Consider the following 15030-nt stretch of genomic DNA (forward strand, 5'->3'; position numbering starts at 1 on the left):
AGTGCTCTTGTTCCTGCAGGAGAGGCTGGAGGGGAGGCTGTCCCCTTCCACCCTAAAGGTGTATGTCGCTGCTATCGCAGCTCACCACAACGCAGTAGACGGTAAGTCTCTTGGTAAGCACGACTTAATCATCAGGTTCCTAAGAGGCGCCCGGAGGTTAAATCCCTCCCGGCCAAGCCTGTTCCCCTCCTGGGACCTCTCGGTAGTCCTCGCGGGCCTCCAGAGACCTCCCTTCGAGCCGCTAGAATCAGTTGGACTCAGGGCCCTCTCCCTTAAGACGGCCCTGCTGATCGCGCTCACTTCCATCAAGAGGGTCGGGGACCTGCAAGCGTTCTCTGTCAGCGACACTTGCCTGGAGTTCGGTCCGGCAGACACTCATGTGATCCTAAGACCGCGACCGGGCTATGTGCCCAAGGTTCCTACCACGCCCTTCAGAGACCAGGTAGTGAACCTGCAAGCGCTGCCTCGGGAGGAGGCAGACCCAGCCCCTTCGTTGCTGTGTCCGGTACGTGCTTTGCGTACCTACCTGGACCGCACGCAGAGCTTTAGACGCTCTGAGCAGCTCTTTGTATGCTTTGGGGGACAGCGGAAAGGAAACGCTGTCTCCAAACAGAGGCTTTCCCACTGGGTTGTAGATGCCATTTCATTGGCTTATCACACCCAGGCGTGCCCCCACTCTTGCAGGTCAGAGCTCACTCGACAAGGGGTGTTGCGTCCTCGTGGGCACTGGCTAAGGGTACCTCCCTGGCAGACATTTGTAGAGCAGCGGGTTGGGCGACACCCAACACCTTTGCGAGATACTACAATCTCAGGGTTGAGTCAGTTTCGTCCCGTGTTTTCTCAGGTCCGAGCCAGTAGAACTCGGTAACACGCTGATGTGCTGGCCGGGTGAATCGCTTGCGTATATGCCCTTTCCCTCGCTTGAGGTAAAACAGTGCGTCTTTTTTCCCAGGAGACTCCACTCAACGTGAATCCCTGGTCGATTCCTCCATAGCCCTCATGGGTCCGCACTTCGGCGGAGGAACTTGCCGACCCAATCCACTGTGGGTACTCAGATCTACCCTGTACTGGAATAGGTGCTCCACAGAGTAAGGGCCTCCTACGCGGACTCCCCCTGTGTGTATTTTCCGCGATACGGTCCCCTTACGAGCAGACCCGCATTTTCCTTGGGTAAGTTTCGGCTGCCCCCCGGTCGCCGTGTGTAGCAACTCCACCCTCGCTGAGGCTGGATCTGCCACCGCACCACTTCCACGTGTCGCCTAAAAACACATGTGACGTATTCACCACCATACCTCCCCAGTTGGGCAGGGGTCGTCTCCGCGGGTCTTTCCCCCCCCTGAAAGATGGGAAGTTGGGAAAGACCCCCTTCCCTCAGTGCGTGTAAGGGCCCCGGATGTCTATTGCTCTATGCAAGAAACATAGAGAGAAAAGAGGCCCAGCCAGGCTTGGCCCGTTCCCAGGTTGGCAAGCGTCGCCTTGTTCCCCTGCCTAGGGTAACCAAAAGGATCCCGACGACTTTTTTGGGGCATTGGGGAAGGGTACGTGCCCTGGAACAGCTGGTCATTTGGCACGTAACAAATACCTGCCCGCTCCTGTGTCAGCAGAACACGTACACGGCTCAGCGCATGGCGGATTTAAATTGGACCCCTAGTGTCGCTTCTCCGACACAACGTGGAGAGAGCGACAGATGGGGAACGTCTAGGTTATGGATGTAACCTCCATTCCCTGATGGAGGGAACGAGACGTTGTGTCTTCCCGGCCACGTCGCTGAGCCGAACCGCTGTAGTGGCCAGAACCATTTCCGGCTCCTCAGAAAAATCCTGAATGAACTCTAGTATTTGCCTCGCCTTTATACCCATATGTCCGGGGGCGGGGTATGCAAATACTGACTGCCAACTTCTCATTGGCCTTTTTTCAATGGATCAGGGGCATATTCGGCGCTCAAGAGAGACCCCTAGTGTCGTTTCTCCGACACAACGTCTCGTTCCCTCCATCGGGGAAAGGAGGTTACATCCGTAACCTAGACGTTTTTTTAAGTAAAACACAATACTTTCAAGTACATTCAGAACATTGGAAACCCTGACTATTACAAAACATCTCTCTGTTGCTTCAGAGGCCATAACAGACCAAAAGTCCAACTCTCAATAACCTTGGCCAAAACAATAAAGAGTTCAACATAAAGTGCCAGTTGCACCAACAACATAATACATAGTTCAACATAAAGTGTCCTTGTACTCGGAGTCGGGCTAACATTATTTCAGGATTTGGTTTACAATATAGGGGGTTGTAAGTAAACCTTTGAAACTTGTAATTGAGTAGGTCATTTGATGTTTACAAAGAATACACATACTTTGCATACAGCATATGGTTCCTGGGAGACACCTGGGAGGGGCATGCCCCTGATAGAATACAGTATTTTACTAAGTTCTTAAATCTTACTTCTGAAAGGGAATGAGACCCTTTTACCATTTGCACTAAACCTCTTGAATGATCCCAAACATGTATGATCATAAAACCTTTACATTACAGAACAGGATAAGTTATAACTTAGTTTTTGATGACTCTAAAATGACCTGAGGTGTGAGAGAGGGAGTAGATGTGATTTGCATTTTATGGTCCTTACTCAGTAGGGTGTGTTGTCTCAGGTGGAGATGCTCTTCTGTGTGAGAGTTTTATGACATTCTTTGACTTTTACCGGAAATGGCGCCTTTTGAGCGTAGACATCCTGGTGCCAGCCTTACACAGTGCTGCGTTTTCCTATTGTAGTGCTATTTGGTAAGATCTTCATTCCTTTCAATCAAAGACTGTAAAAAAACATAATGGGTTCTAAAAGGAAGGAACCAACTTCAGGACTTTGTTAACCTTCTCCATAAGTCAAAGGCTGCAGGTAGTCTAATAATGTCTGTCTAAGGGACATGGGTTGAGAATCCAAAAGTTTGTGAACATAAAGGTGTACTGGTAGTTACATGGAAGGAACTGAAAAATGAAAACATGGTCTGACTTTTAACTTTTCCCCCTTAAATACAGTTTGGATGACAGCAATGTTTCCTCTAGAGCAGGGAGCACCTCCTCTTTCTCTGTTTACCAGGAGAACAACACAGTGCGGCCTCGTCAAACACTGCCATGCTGTGTGAGTGCTGAGCACTCAAGATACTTCACAGCCCCTGAGAGATGAAGACAAGTGTCATTTAGCACAACATTGACACAATTCTAATCTTTTTGGCTCTATACACCTATACATCTATACAATTTGATAAAAAATAACTTTTTTCAAATAGTGATGGTGCTGTTTTTTACATCAGTAATGTCCTGACTATACTTTGTGATCAGTCGAATGCCACTTTGCTGAATTAAAGTACCAATTTCCTTCCGAAACAGCTAAATCTGTACATTATTCCAAACTTTTGGCCACCAGTGTATGTGTGTAAAATATACAGTCAGGTCCATAAATATTGGGACATCGACACAATTCTATACACCTGTAAAATATGATCTCTTATTTTTTTAATGATTTTGAAACTAAATGTGGCCCGGGCATGTTTACGTGAGATTCCCCCATATAAATCAGGAAACAACAAGTTTTTAAAGCGGGAAACAACACAAACCAATCTTTTTAGCCATGGCCAGCCCTTGAGGGTAAGTGATGGGTGTGAGCTTCTTCTCCGTCATTTTTTCTAAAGTGTCTTTTTCATCTCTCAGGTCCAGCTTGGTTCCCACCAGGATGATGGGAGTGTTTGGACAGTGCTGTCTCACTTCTGGTTTCCACTGCACACACACACAACACAATCAACACTTAACCATTCATGAAAACATCAAGTGCAAGTGGATCTGCAACTTCATGCGTGCACTCAACTTGAAGTTGTGAACTTGAGTTACATGAAGTAAAGCTAAAAGGGCACCTATTATGGCATTTAAAATGTTCCTAATATTGATTTAGGAGTCCCCAACAACGGTTTTACATGCATGCAATGACAAAAAACACTTTTGTTGTCTTATAATATGCATTTATGTTTACCTGATTTGCTCACCGACTCCCAAATGATTCGTTCAATGACTCATTTTTCCAAACCCCTCCTTTGCGTGACGCTAATCTGCGGTGATTGGTCAGATGACCCAGTCAGTTGTGATTGGTATACTCTGTGCAGAGATTGTCGGAAACGGAATGCCCATCACCGCTTTGTAGTAAAAAAATCAAAATCAGAGAAGGAATTTGAGTTGATTTATGTTAGCGATCATAGTCCAAAGTTCGGTGGTAAACACCCAATCAGTTATTGTTTGCGTTAGCCCAACGCATAAACATATTGATAAAGCACTGCATTACTACAAGTTATTGCTCTATTCTTTATGACAACTCCAATAACATCGACAAACATTTCACATATTTAAAAAAAATTGACATTGGAGACCTAGAAGCTGCGCTGAGCGTAACGTACACAACACACACAAATACTTATTAAGCATGCTAAAAAACACATAAAAGCAACAATTATTAATAATACTTACAGGTTGTGATTCGGAGGAGGAAGCTGATCCAAATAAACTTGGTACTGAAACTTCCTTCAGTATCAACCGGCTCACGAATCCACACTTGAAAGCATTCATGTTCGTAAAGCAATCATCATTAAAATGACGCAAACACAGCACAAGGTTCGGGCTATACTTGTGTTGTATAGTTGTAAATATAAACTCTAGCCACTGATTCTTCACATGCTCGTCCCTGGGCAGTGGAAAAAAAGGTCGCTTTTGATACGCACTTCAGAACACAGCGTCTTGTTGTCGACATGATGTTTTCAAGTTTTCCCTGGTGTCTGCGCGCGCAATGAGTGGGCGTGGCCAATTTGATAATTTTTCGTCTTGACGTCACAACGAAAAGGAAAATGACTCGTTGGAAAAACGATTCATTACATTGACTCAGAGTCGACTCCTACTTTTGAGAGACAATAACTTTTTTTACGGTGAACTTTAATATATAAAACTTTGCAGGATGTTTTTGTTCACTTAAATCTATGTTACACACTACATGAAAGGTAATTTTCAAAATTCCATAATAGGTGCCCTTTAAATCGATGTATGTTTGCAGAGACTGATGTGATCTTAATAAAGACAGCTCACCTTCGCACGAATATTCTGGAAAGAGGCAGGACTCACAAGGCAGAAGCAGAAAAGAAACACATCCTATCAGACAAAAATAGTTATGATGTAACAATAGTGATATAAAGGTGTTTACACACTATTTACACAGCATCAGCTCCTCCTGATTGTAGCATGGACTGCACTCAGTACTTTTTTCCCCATTAAAATAGTTTTACTCTCAGTAACCATTTTGTTATTGGACACTCACTCTTTGATCAAATTAATCATGGCTGATTGTGAATTTCTACAATGGCATCAGTAACTGAAATCTATTGATTTTGAATGATGCTGCATCTACACCACTAAGTGTCACTGTAAGTCCAAGATAAAACACCAACAAAAAGTTACTGAGAGCACCTTTAAGTAATAAATTCAAAGGGTTTTGTCATTTTACCATGTTTCTGGTTTTCCGCTTTTTTACTGTTTCATCTGTGTGTATTTTACCTGTTGCTGCTGGCACATAGCTCGAGTCTGTGTTTGTAGCCTGCTAGCTTTAGCATTGTTTTCTATCTGTTTTCAGCCTTTAATCCTTAACATCTGCCATTTTTCAGCACGTATTAGGTTTTCCCCCATATTATTCTCTTATCGCGATTCAGCCGCGTGCATTTTCCACGTGCATCTGCTTTCTATTTTTATCACGATTAAACTGCGTGCATTTTAGTGTACACACACCCATTTTCTCCTCTATGTTACACGGATTATTGCATCGATCTCAAAGCACCGCTTATCAAGTACAACCATAACAACAAATAATTGCATGAGTTATTCACATCGATCTCAAACTCTCACTGCTCAAGAACAATCAACAACAGCAACAATCTGCAGTAAGTCATGGCATATGCTCATGTTATTTCTTCCTGCATGTCACATGTATACAATAGCCTCTTCGGTCAGCAGTGAGGGATTCACATGTGATAAATGTAAGGAATTAATCATGCTGATGGAGAAGGTTAATGAGTTAGAGACACACATCCGAACGCTAGTGGAGTTCAGTGAGAAAGAGAAGCCGGTAGATACTTTTTCGGATGCGGAGAGTACAGAGAGCAACACACACACTTTAGTTCCGGCTGTAAACCCCCCACAGCAGGGCGTTTGGGTGATGTCTCGGTGGCATACTCGCTCAGCAAAGCGACACCACTCTCCAGTTCTGTTAGGAATAAACTTGGATCTCGTTGTTGTAGTTCAACACGTCTGCCATCAAGACTTCCCCTGTAGGGATAAACTTGGATCTCGTTGTTGTAGTTCAACACGTCTGCCATCAAGACTTCCCCTGTAGGGATAAACTTGGATCTCGTTGTTGTAGTTCAACACGTCTGCCTTCAAGACTTCCCCTGTAGGTATAAACCTGGATCTCGTTGTAGACTAGAATACAACACTTCTGCCATCAAGAATTCCTCGGTCCCTTTCATTGCATGTCCAGCTATGTGCAGTCAGGAGTCCGTGTATCTGAAGACTTCATGAAGGAAGTAGAAAGAACGCCAACACACAGTTGCTTCTGTTCAATCTACTCAAAGTTTATTACAGCAAGCATAATATTTATACCTTTCATAGAACAAAGAACAACCAACAGCCAATAGTATAGTGTCAGCAAAGCTTGCGAGACAGCCAAGGACAATAAATGTTGACCGGAATAGTACGGGAATGGTAATCATATGAGGTCAAGCAGTCCTAGATATTTGTTATGTCCGACTGAGATATTTAGCTCACAAAAAGGAGTATGTGCTCGTTGGAGCACAGAACATTCCAAGAAAGGATAAGATGAGAGAAACTAACAGCATCTATGAAGGTCATCAACTCTTCTGTGGTTAGCACAGACACATACAGAGTTAGATGTCAAACTAAAGACAGCATGTACAATTTATATTTCTCACACGTTCATTTTAGGGTTTCCAATCGATTCTTCCCACTCATTGATGTACCCACTGAGAATCATGACGAAAGAGCCCTTGTTATTGGCGATTCTATTGTAAGGAACGTGGAAATGGAGACTCTAGACACTATTATTAAATACATTTCCTGTGCCAGAATATCTGACATCAGATCAAATTTACAATTATTGGCTAACGCTAAATGTAGATTTTCTAAAATTATTATTCATGTCGGCACTAATTATGTCTGGCTTCACAGTCAGAGATCAATAGAGATAATGTTAAAGAGGTGTTTGAATTGACAAAATCTATGCTATGGTCCCCTCCCTGCTCGTCATGGCGATGAGGTTTATAGTAGATTAATGTCACTGAATGGCTGGATGTCTGAGTGATGTCTGAAGAATAAAATAGGATTTATAGACAATTGGAAGAGTTTTTGGGGTAGACCTGACCTGCTAAAGAGAGACGGACTCCATCCCTCCAGGGAAGGTGCTGCTCTCCTCTCTATTAATTTGGCTCATAGTCTTAAAAGTGATAGTATTTGACTAACTGGGGCCCAGGTCAGGAAGCAGACAAACTCTTTAATCCGAACATCTGCTAGCTGCCTTAAGACGTCACACAGGTCACATAAACTACAACACATAGAGACAGTATCTCCTAGATATCATATAGAGACTGTGTCTGTGTTCCCCGAACTACCATACACAAAACCCTCACTAAATCATTTAAAAATTTGATTAAGGTCAAACTTGAACAAAACAAAAAAATTAAAGATGAACATTATAAACACCAAATTAATATATTATTTTAAATGAATCTACTCCCCAGATTATTTTTATAAACATGAGCCTCGTCTGAAGGGTCAAGGAGGAGGTGTTGCTACAATTTACAGTAACGTTTTTGGTGTTACTAAGAGGACAGGATATAAATTTAAGTCTTTTGAACTAATGATGCTTAATTTGCATAGCTGAATTTGCAAATTTTATAACAGATCTTGTAGTTACTGTAGATAGAGCTTTAATTGTTGGTGACTTCAACATTTGCAAAAATAATGAAAATGACACATTGGACATTTTCATATTTGAAAAAAGCCCTGCACCATGGTGCAATGATCACACTCATGTTCTCAAGAGAGCAGCTCATAAACACAAGTGGAAAAATACAAAATTAGAGGTATTTTGCTATGCATGGAAGGATAGTGTCTGTAGCTACAGACAGGCACTAAAAGTTGCCAGGTCAGCATATTTTAGCAAACTCATAGAAAATAACCACAACAATCCTAGGTGTTTATTCAGAATTGTGGCAAAATTGCCACAACAGAAAAATATATTTTGTATAAGAGTAATGACTTGATAAAATTGAAATAATCAGAAATAAAATTGGAATTATGCAATCATCTGTCTCAGTACCTCAGACAACAGTGTCTAATAATTTTCCTCAAGTGCAACTTCCATCCTTCTCTGTCATAGGTCATGAAGAGCTAACAAAACTTATCGAAACATCAAAAGCCACAACATGTAAGGTAGATCCAATATCAACCAAGATCTTAAAAGATGTATTCCCTGTAATCTCAGAACATCTTCTTAATATCATTAACTCCTCGCTCGCCTTAGGACATGTCCCAAGAAACTTTAAAATGGCAGTTATCAAACCACTTATTAAGAAGCCACAACTTGATCTTGGAGAACTGGCTGATTACAGACTGATTTCAAATCTCCTGTTTATGTTGAAAATTCTAGAAAAGGCAGTATCCTCCCAAATATGTTCATTTCTACAGAGAAAAAGTATATATGAACAATTTGTAACACTCTCCAATATTAAAGTGGAGTTTACACAATTATGGGATCTTCCGTACCGTTTCTAAAGATAGGAAATGGTGTGGAGAAAATAAATAGCAACACTGATGAAAAATCAATAAACCCAAGTGTATTAACAAAACCAATAATATTTACAATAATAACAAACAAGGTGTATATACAAGTAAAAGTGAAGTCCAGAGTGCACAGAGTTATTTACAGTGTTCAGATCAGCCTCACCGGGTGTTTGTATAGTCCGTGAGCACGATCAAGTGATGAAGTGATGAAGTGATGAAGTGATGAATGACCAAATGTCCTCTGATAAAAAGTAATCCTGGCAGCGAGCCAAACGAAAATACTTCCAAAGAGGAACGGCGTCTCAGCGCTCCCAGGTCAGTCACCAGCGTAATCCAATGTGTATGTATATATGGTGTGAGCGTACTCGCAAATGAGCGCCGACAACCGGCATAGCGGTTCTTTAAATAGAAACTGAAAGTTACTTCCTGTTTACGTGGCAGGAAAACACGTAAGATGAATTCACGCGAAGATCTCGCGTGAACAGAGATCGGGGATAAACACACAACAGCTGAGGGATATAACAGGTTACAGGGGAAAGCAATACAACTAATAGGCAAAACATGACTAAACATAATTAGTTTGATGTCATTGAACCATATATAAAACATCCCCTTATGTGGCCACGCTACATAGATCCCCCAGCCTTCGGCATAGGAGGAGATCGTCCGTACCAGCGTTTCAGGTTAACCACATTTAAAATGTCTGTTTTACATGGGTCTCCCCAGCGAACGGTGTAATTTATTGGCCCCATTTTTTTTATTACTTCAGCTGGACCCTCCCACTTGGGCTTAGCTTAGCAGAGTATTTATTCGAGGAAGACGAGAGAGGGTGAGTTTTAACCCAGACTAGATCACCCGGCTGGAACTGCGCATCTTTCCGTCGGGCATTATAGTATCTAGCTTGTCTAGATTGTTGTACACCTACTCGGTGCTTTACCTCCTCTGCCATAATGGTCTGTCTTTCAACTATATTATATGAGGTTTGGTCAGGAGTGGGGTTTTTGAAGATTAACCTCTCTAGTGGACCATGTAGCTGTCTGCCCATCATTAATTCAGCAGGTGCTCTACCTGTAGTTTCTTGATGTGCTGTGTTGATAGCGAATCTTAATTCAGGCAACCACTGGTCCCATCTCTCATGATGTTGTCCCACATATGACGCAATCATTGTTTTTAACGTCCTGTTTACTCTTTCTGTCAGGTTTGTCTGAGGATGATAGCTGGTAGTAAGTTTTTGGATGCTTCCCCAGGACCTGCATAGCTCTGCGAGCACATTGGAGGTGAATTGGGCTCCCGGTCAGAAATGAGGTACTTTGGCACCCCCATCGGGTAAAGATCTCTTCCCTGAGAATTTTGACAATCCTAGGGTCTTACTATCTCGAAGGGAAACAACTCTACCCACTTGGTGTAATAATCGACTAACACCAGTAAGTAAGCGTTTTGTTTCTTACTGGTCGGGAAAGGTCCCATGAAATCCATCCCCAAGTGTGACCTGGTTCTGTCACTTGTGTATGCTGTAGGAAACCACTTGGTTTGGTATTTTCGTGTTTATATTTTTGACAGGTATCGCATCCTTTGACATTCTGCCAGACATCCTTACGGACAGTAGGCCACCACGCCACCTCCAAGAGCCTCAGCAGTGTTTTTAGTCGTCCCAGATGTCCTCCCAGTGGGTTATCATGAAAGTAATGTAAGAAACCAGGAATTAATGCCTGAGGAACAACCAGTTGGAATTTATTTCCATTGTTCTTGACAGGAACCCGGCGATATAGCACCCCCCGGTGGACCTCAAAGGTTATTTGGTTTTCTTGAACCTTTCTGGTTTTTTGGGCCAGTTGGAGGAGAGACACCGTATTGTCATGTCTTTGTGCTTGTGAGATTTCCTCTAACGTGTGGGGTATGTCAGATGCAAGTTTTGATGTTGTTATGGCCATACAGTGCACACTTTCACTTTCTTGAGATTCACAGGCTCGTGACAAGGCGTCTGGTCCCAGGTTCAGACATCCTCTTCTGTGATGTACTTGGAAGATGAATTGCTGTAACCTAAGAGTCCACCGGGTCAGCCGAGAGGAGGTTTTAGGACTATTGAAGGCCCAAGTTAAGGCAGCATGGTCACTATAGATGTCGAACTGTCTTCCTTCCAGGTAATGTCTCCATTTTTCCACCGCCCAGACCACCGCCAGACACTGTTTTTCAGCCGTTGAATAATTCAGTTCAGGTCCACGCAATGTTCGTGATGCGTAAGCTATTACCCGTTCCCCCTCAGGAGTTTGCTGGGTAATGATGGCTCCTAAGCCCAAATCACTGGCGTCTGTATGAACCTGGAAAGGTTGATTGAGGTCAGGTTGCATCAATACTGGGGGGTTCTGTAATATTTGTTTTATATTCTCCAGGCTGGTTTGGCACTCAGGCATCCAATCCCATTTAACTCCTTTCTTTTTTAGATTGTTTAAGGGAGCTGTGATGTCGGCAAAATGGGGAATGAACTTGTGGTACCACCCGGCTAATCCCAAGAAGCGTTCGAGGGCTTTAATGTCTTTGGGAGGAGGATAGTCAGCAACCGCTCTGGTCTTTTCAGGATTGACCTCCACTCCTTTCTCTGAGACTATATGTCCAAGAAACTTCAGCTGCTTCTTAAAGAAGTGACACTTCTTCATTTTCAGAGTAAGTGATGCTTGGTTTAGTCGTTGCAGGATGGTGTTCAGATGTTGTACATGTTCTGATAAAGACCTTGAGTAGATTATGATGTCATCAATGTACACGAAACAAAACTTCCCTCTCAACTCTGCTAGGACCTTCTCCATCAGCCTCTGGAAGGTGGCAGCGGCATTCCGTAATCCATAAGGCATGGAGCGGAACTGGAATAGACCTTGGGAGGTGATGAAGGCTGTTTTGGCTTTACTACCTCCCTCCATTTCAACCTGCCAGTACCCTGACTGCAGATCCAATGTACTAAACCAGGAGGCGCCTTCCATGGATTCCAAGATGTCGTGGATAATTGGCATTGGATAAGCGTCAGGTACGGTCTTACTATTAAGCCTCCTATAGTCCACACAGAACCTGTAGGAACCATCAGGTTTGGGGACCAGGACTACAGGTGATGACCAGGGAGAGAAAGAAGGCTCGATGATATGGTCTCGTAGCATTTGTTCCACTTGTGCATCAATAATCTTCTTCTTGAATGGGGAGACCCTATAAGCTCTGGATCTCATGGGCATTTCATCGGACAGTGTAATTTTGTGCTGTTCCACAGATGTTTTTCCCAGGACTTGAGAGGTGGTATGAGGCCAATTTTCCATCAGCTTTTTCAATTCCTCCTGATTGTCGGAGGGCCAGCTGGGAACAACTTGTGTGGGTAAGTCAAATGTGGGTGGATTCCAGGTTGGAGGTAAGGCATAATATAGACTCACCGCAGCGGTCGTACCTATGTTTTCACCCATCGGATGTGAAGACAGCATCGGATTTATAAGTGCAGTTAGGAATGGATGATAAACATATCCTTTGCCCATTTTCAGACCATATCTCCAGTGTCCCACGTCCACTATGGCTTCAGCGGCTCTCAGGAAGTCCAGACCAGCTATAAGGGGAAAGGCCAGGTGAGCATCCTTCATAACATAGGTGTCCAACCTGCATATCTTGTCATGCCACTCATAACAGACTGTCTTCCTGTTGATCGCCTGGTGCATTTTTCCATCAGCCATAATGAACCGTTGAAGAAGGCCTGGAGTGTCAGGTTTTGTTTCCCCTCCTAATTGTCTCCACAGGCTTTCCTGAATAAGGGTGTATGTGCTCCCTGTATCCAGTACCGCCTTCACTTCTTGTCCTTTTATTATTATTGGCACTACTAGAAGGGATGTCATTGGGTGGGGTTGAGCAATGGATACCCCTGCTAGACTTTTTGAGGTATGGCGTTCAGGTGGTCTTTTATTTGTTGTTTCTTTGCTGTTCAATTTACCCACTTTCTGCCAGTAATCTTTTGCTCCCATCCAGTCCTTCTCCACCATAGATCCCACCTTCACCAGCTGTTCCACTGATTTCACCGTCCCTCTCAGACAGCCCGCAACCCTTGGGTTGATGTTGTTAAGAATGCGGCTCACCATCTCCTCTTCAGTGATAGCTGGCTTCCATTTGAGGCAGAGGGCTCGGTAATCATAGGCGAAATCTCTCAAACGCTGATTGGGTTGCTGCACCAGTGATCTTAACTTGTCCTCCACTTCAGTGAGGTAATCCTCTGGAAGAAAAGCAGACATGAAAGCATCTTTGAAGGATTGCCAATCTGTTACTTTGTTCCTTTCTGCCTTCCACCAGCTTAAAGCGGGTCCTTTGAGCACTGTACTCAGGGTGCCAACGAGCTCCACACTAGGTAGGGGTCTAATGGCCAGATAATTTTCGACCTGTTCGACGAAATGGAGTACGTCGGATGTCTCGCTAGACTCACCGAAGGAAGGAAATTCCAAACGGATAGGGGGTTTCCCACAGAAAGATGACATACTGGGCATACATGAAGGGTGAGCCAGGTTAGATACTTGTGCTCCAGCAGTGACGTCATAGGTAGCGTTACCTCTGTTAACCGGGGGGACTTTATGTCTTGTAGCTGGTACGGGAGTTTTCAAAGCATTGGCTGTAGATGGGGAAGGAGCAGGTTAAAAAGACTGTATTTGAGATCGAGATGGGGTACTGGTGAATCTTATTTTTTTCATTTGATTTTCCCATCTTGCATCTCTCCGCAGGAAACAATCAACCACCGCTCTCTCCAACTTCTCTATAGACCTCTGGAAATGATCTTCTAAGTCTGCTAAGCTAGTGTCCACTAACTCCCGGAAACTAGTTTCCCTATTAAGGGAACTATCTACAGACTGTTGTAACTCCTGTTCATTATGTTGTATTTTTGCATTAAGAGCCAATAAATCCACCTTAAGTTTATCAATCTCCATTTGCATTGTTTGTACAACATTTATATTCACTACTTCTTTTTCAACATCATCATCGTCATCATAATCAGAATTATATAATGAACTCAAAACAGATGCTATTTCATCTGTCGGGTTATGTCTGGTAACAAACGGGCCCGAAGTGAAATCAGCATCCTCAGTTTCATCAGAGCTACACCTTAACTCATTCACTTCATTCTCAATTTCATCAGTATTTACATTCTGATTAATTCCTCCATTTGCTTGTGTCATGTTTTCCATATTTATGAACACAAAAAAATCACTATCAACAAATAGAAACGGCACGTAGTCCTCGTACGGGCCACCACTATGTAACACTCTCCAATATTAAAGTGGAGTTTACACAATTATGGGATCTTCCGTACCGTTTCTAAAGATAGGAAATGGTGTGGAGAAAATAAATAGCAACACTGATGAAAAATCAATAAACCCAAGTGTATTAACAAAACCAATAATATTTACAATAATAACAAACAAGGTGTATATACAAGTAAAAGTGAAGTCCAGAGTGCACAGAGTTATTTACAGTGTTCAGATCAGCCTCACCGGGTGTTTGTATAGTCCGTGAGCACGATCAAGTGATGAAGTGATGAATGACCAAATGTCCTCTGATAAAAAGTAATCCTGGCAGCGAGCCAAACGAAAATACTTCCAAAGAGGAACGGCGTCTCAGCGCTCCCAGGTCAGTCACCAGTGTAATCCAATGTGTATGTATATATGGTGTGAGCGTACTCGCAAATGAGCGCCGACAACCGGCATAGCGGTTCTTTAAATAGAAACTGAAAGTTACTTCCTGTTTACGTGGCAGGAAAACACGTAAGATGAATTCACGCGAAGATCTCGCGTGAACAGAGATCGGGGATAAACACACAACAGCTGAGGGATATAACAGGTTACAGGGGAAAGTAATACAACTAATAGGCAAAACATGACTAAACATAATTAGTTTGATGTCATTGAACCATATATAAAACATCCCCTTATGTGGCCACGCACAAATTTCAGTCAGGATTTAGGCCTCATCACGGTACAGAGACTGCACTTATCAGAGTTACAAATGACTTGCTCCTATCATTTGTACAAATGACTTGCTCCTTGAAATCCTCATGACCCAAGGAATCCATAGACAATAAACTCGTGATTTTATTAAAAACGGAAATGGTAAACATTTATTGACCCATAGGTGGCGCTATCACCAAACTGTGCA

General features: G+C 43.1%; 1 pseudogene; it reads right to left on the reverse strand.

Moving 5' to 3' along the window:
* Positions 1-3050: 3050 nt before the first annotated feature.
* Positions 3051-15030, reverse strand: part of LOC127647481 (ras-related C3 botulinum toxin substrate 1-like) — a 29034-nt pseudogene continuing 17054 nt past the window's right edge.

Source organism: Xyrauchen texanus, chromosome 8, assembly GCF_025860055.1.
Source record: "Xyrauchen texanus isolate HMW12.3.18 chromosome 8, RBS_HiC_50CHRs, whole genome shotgun sequence".
Taxonomy (NCBI): domain Eukaryota; kingdom Metazoa; phylum Chordata; class Actinopteri; order Cypriniformes; family Catostomidae; genus Xyrauchen; species Xyrauchen texanus.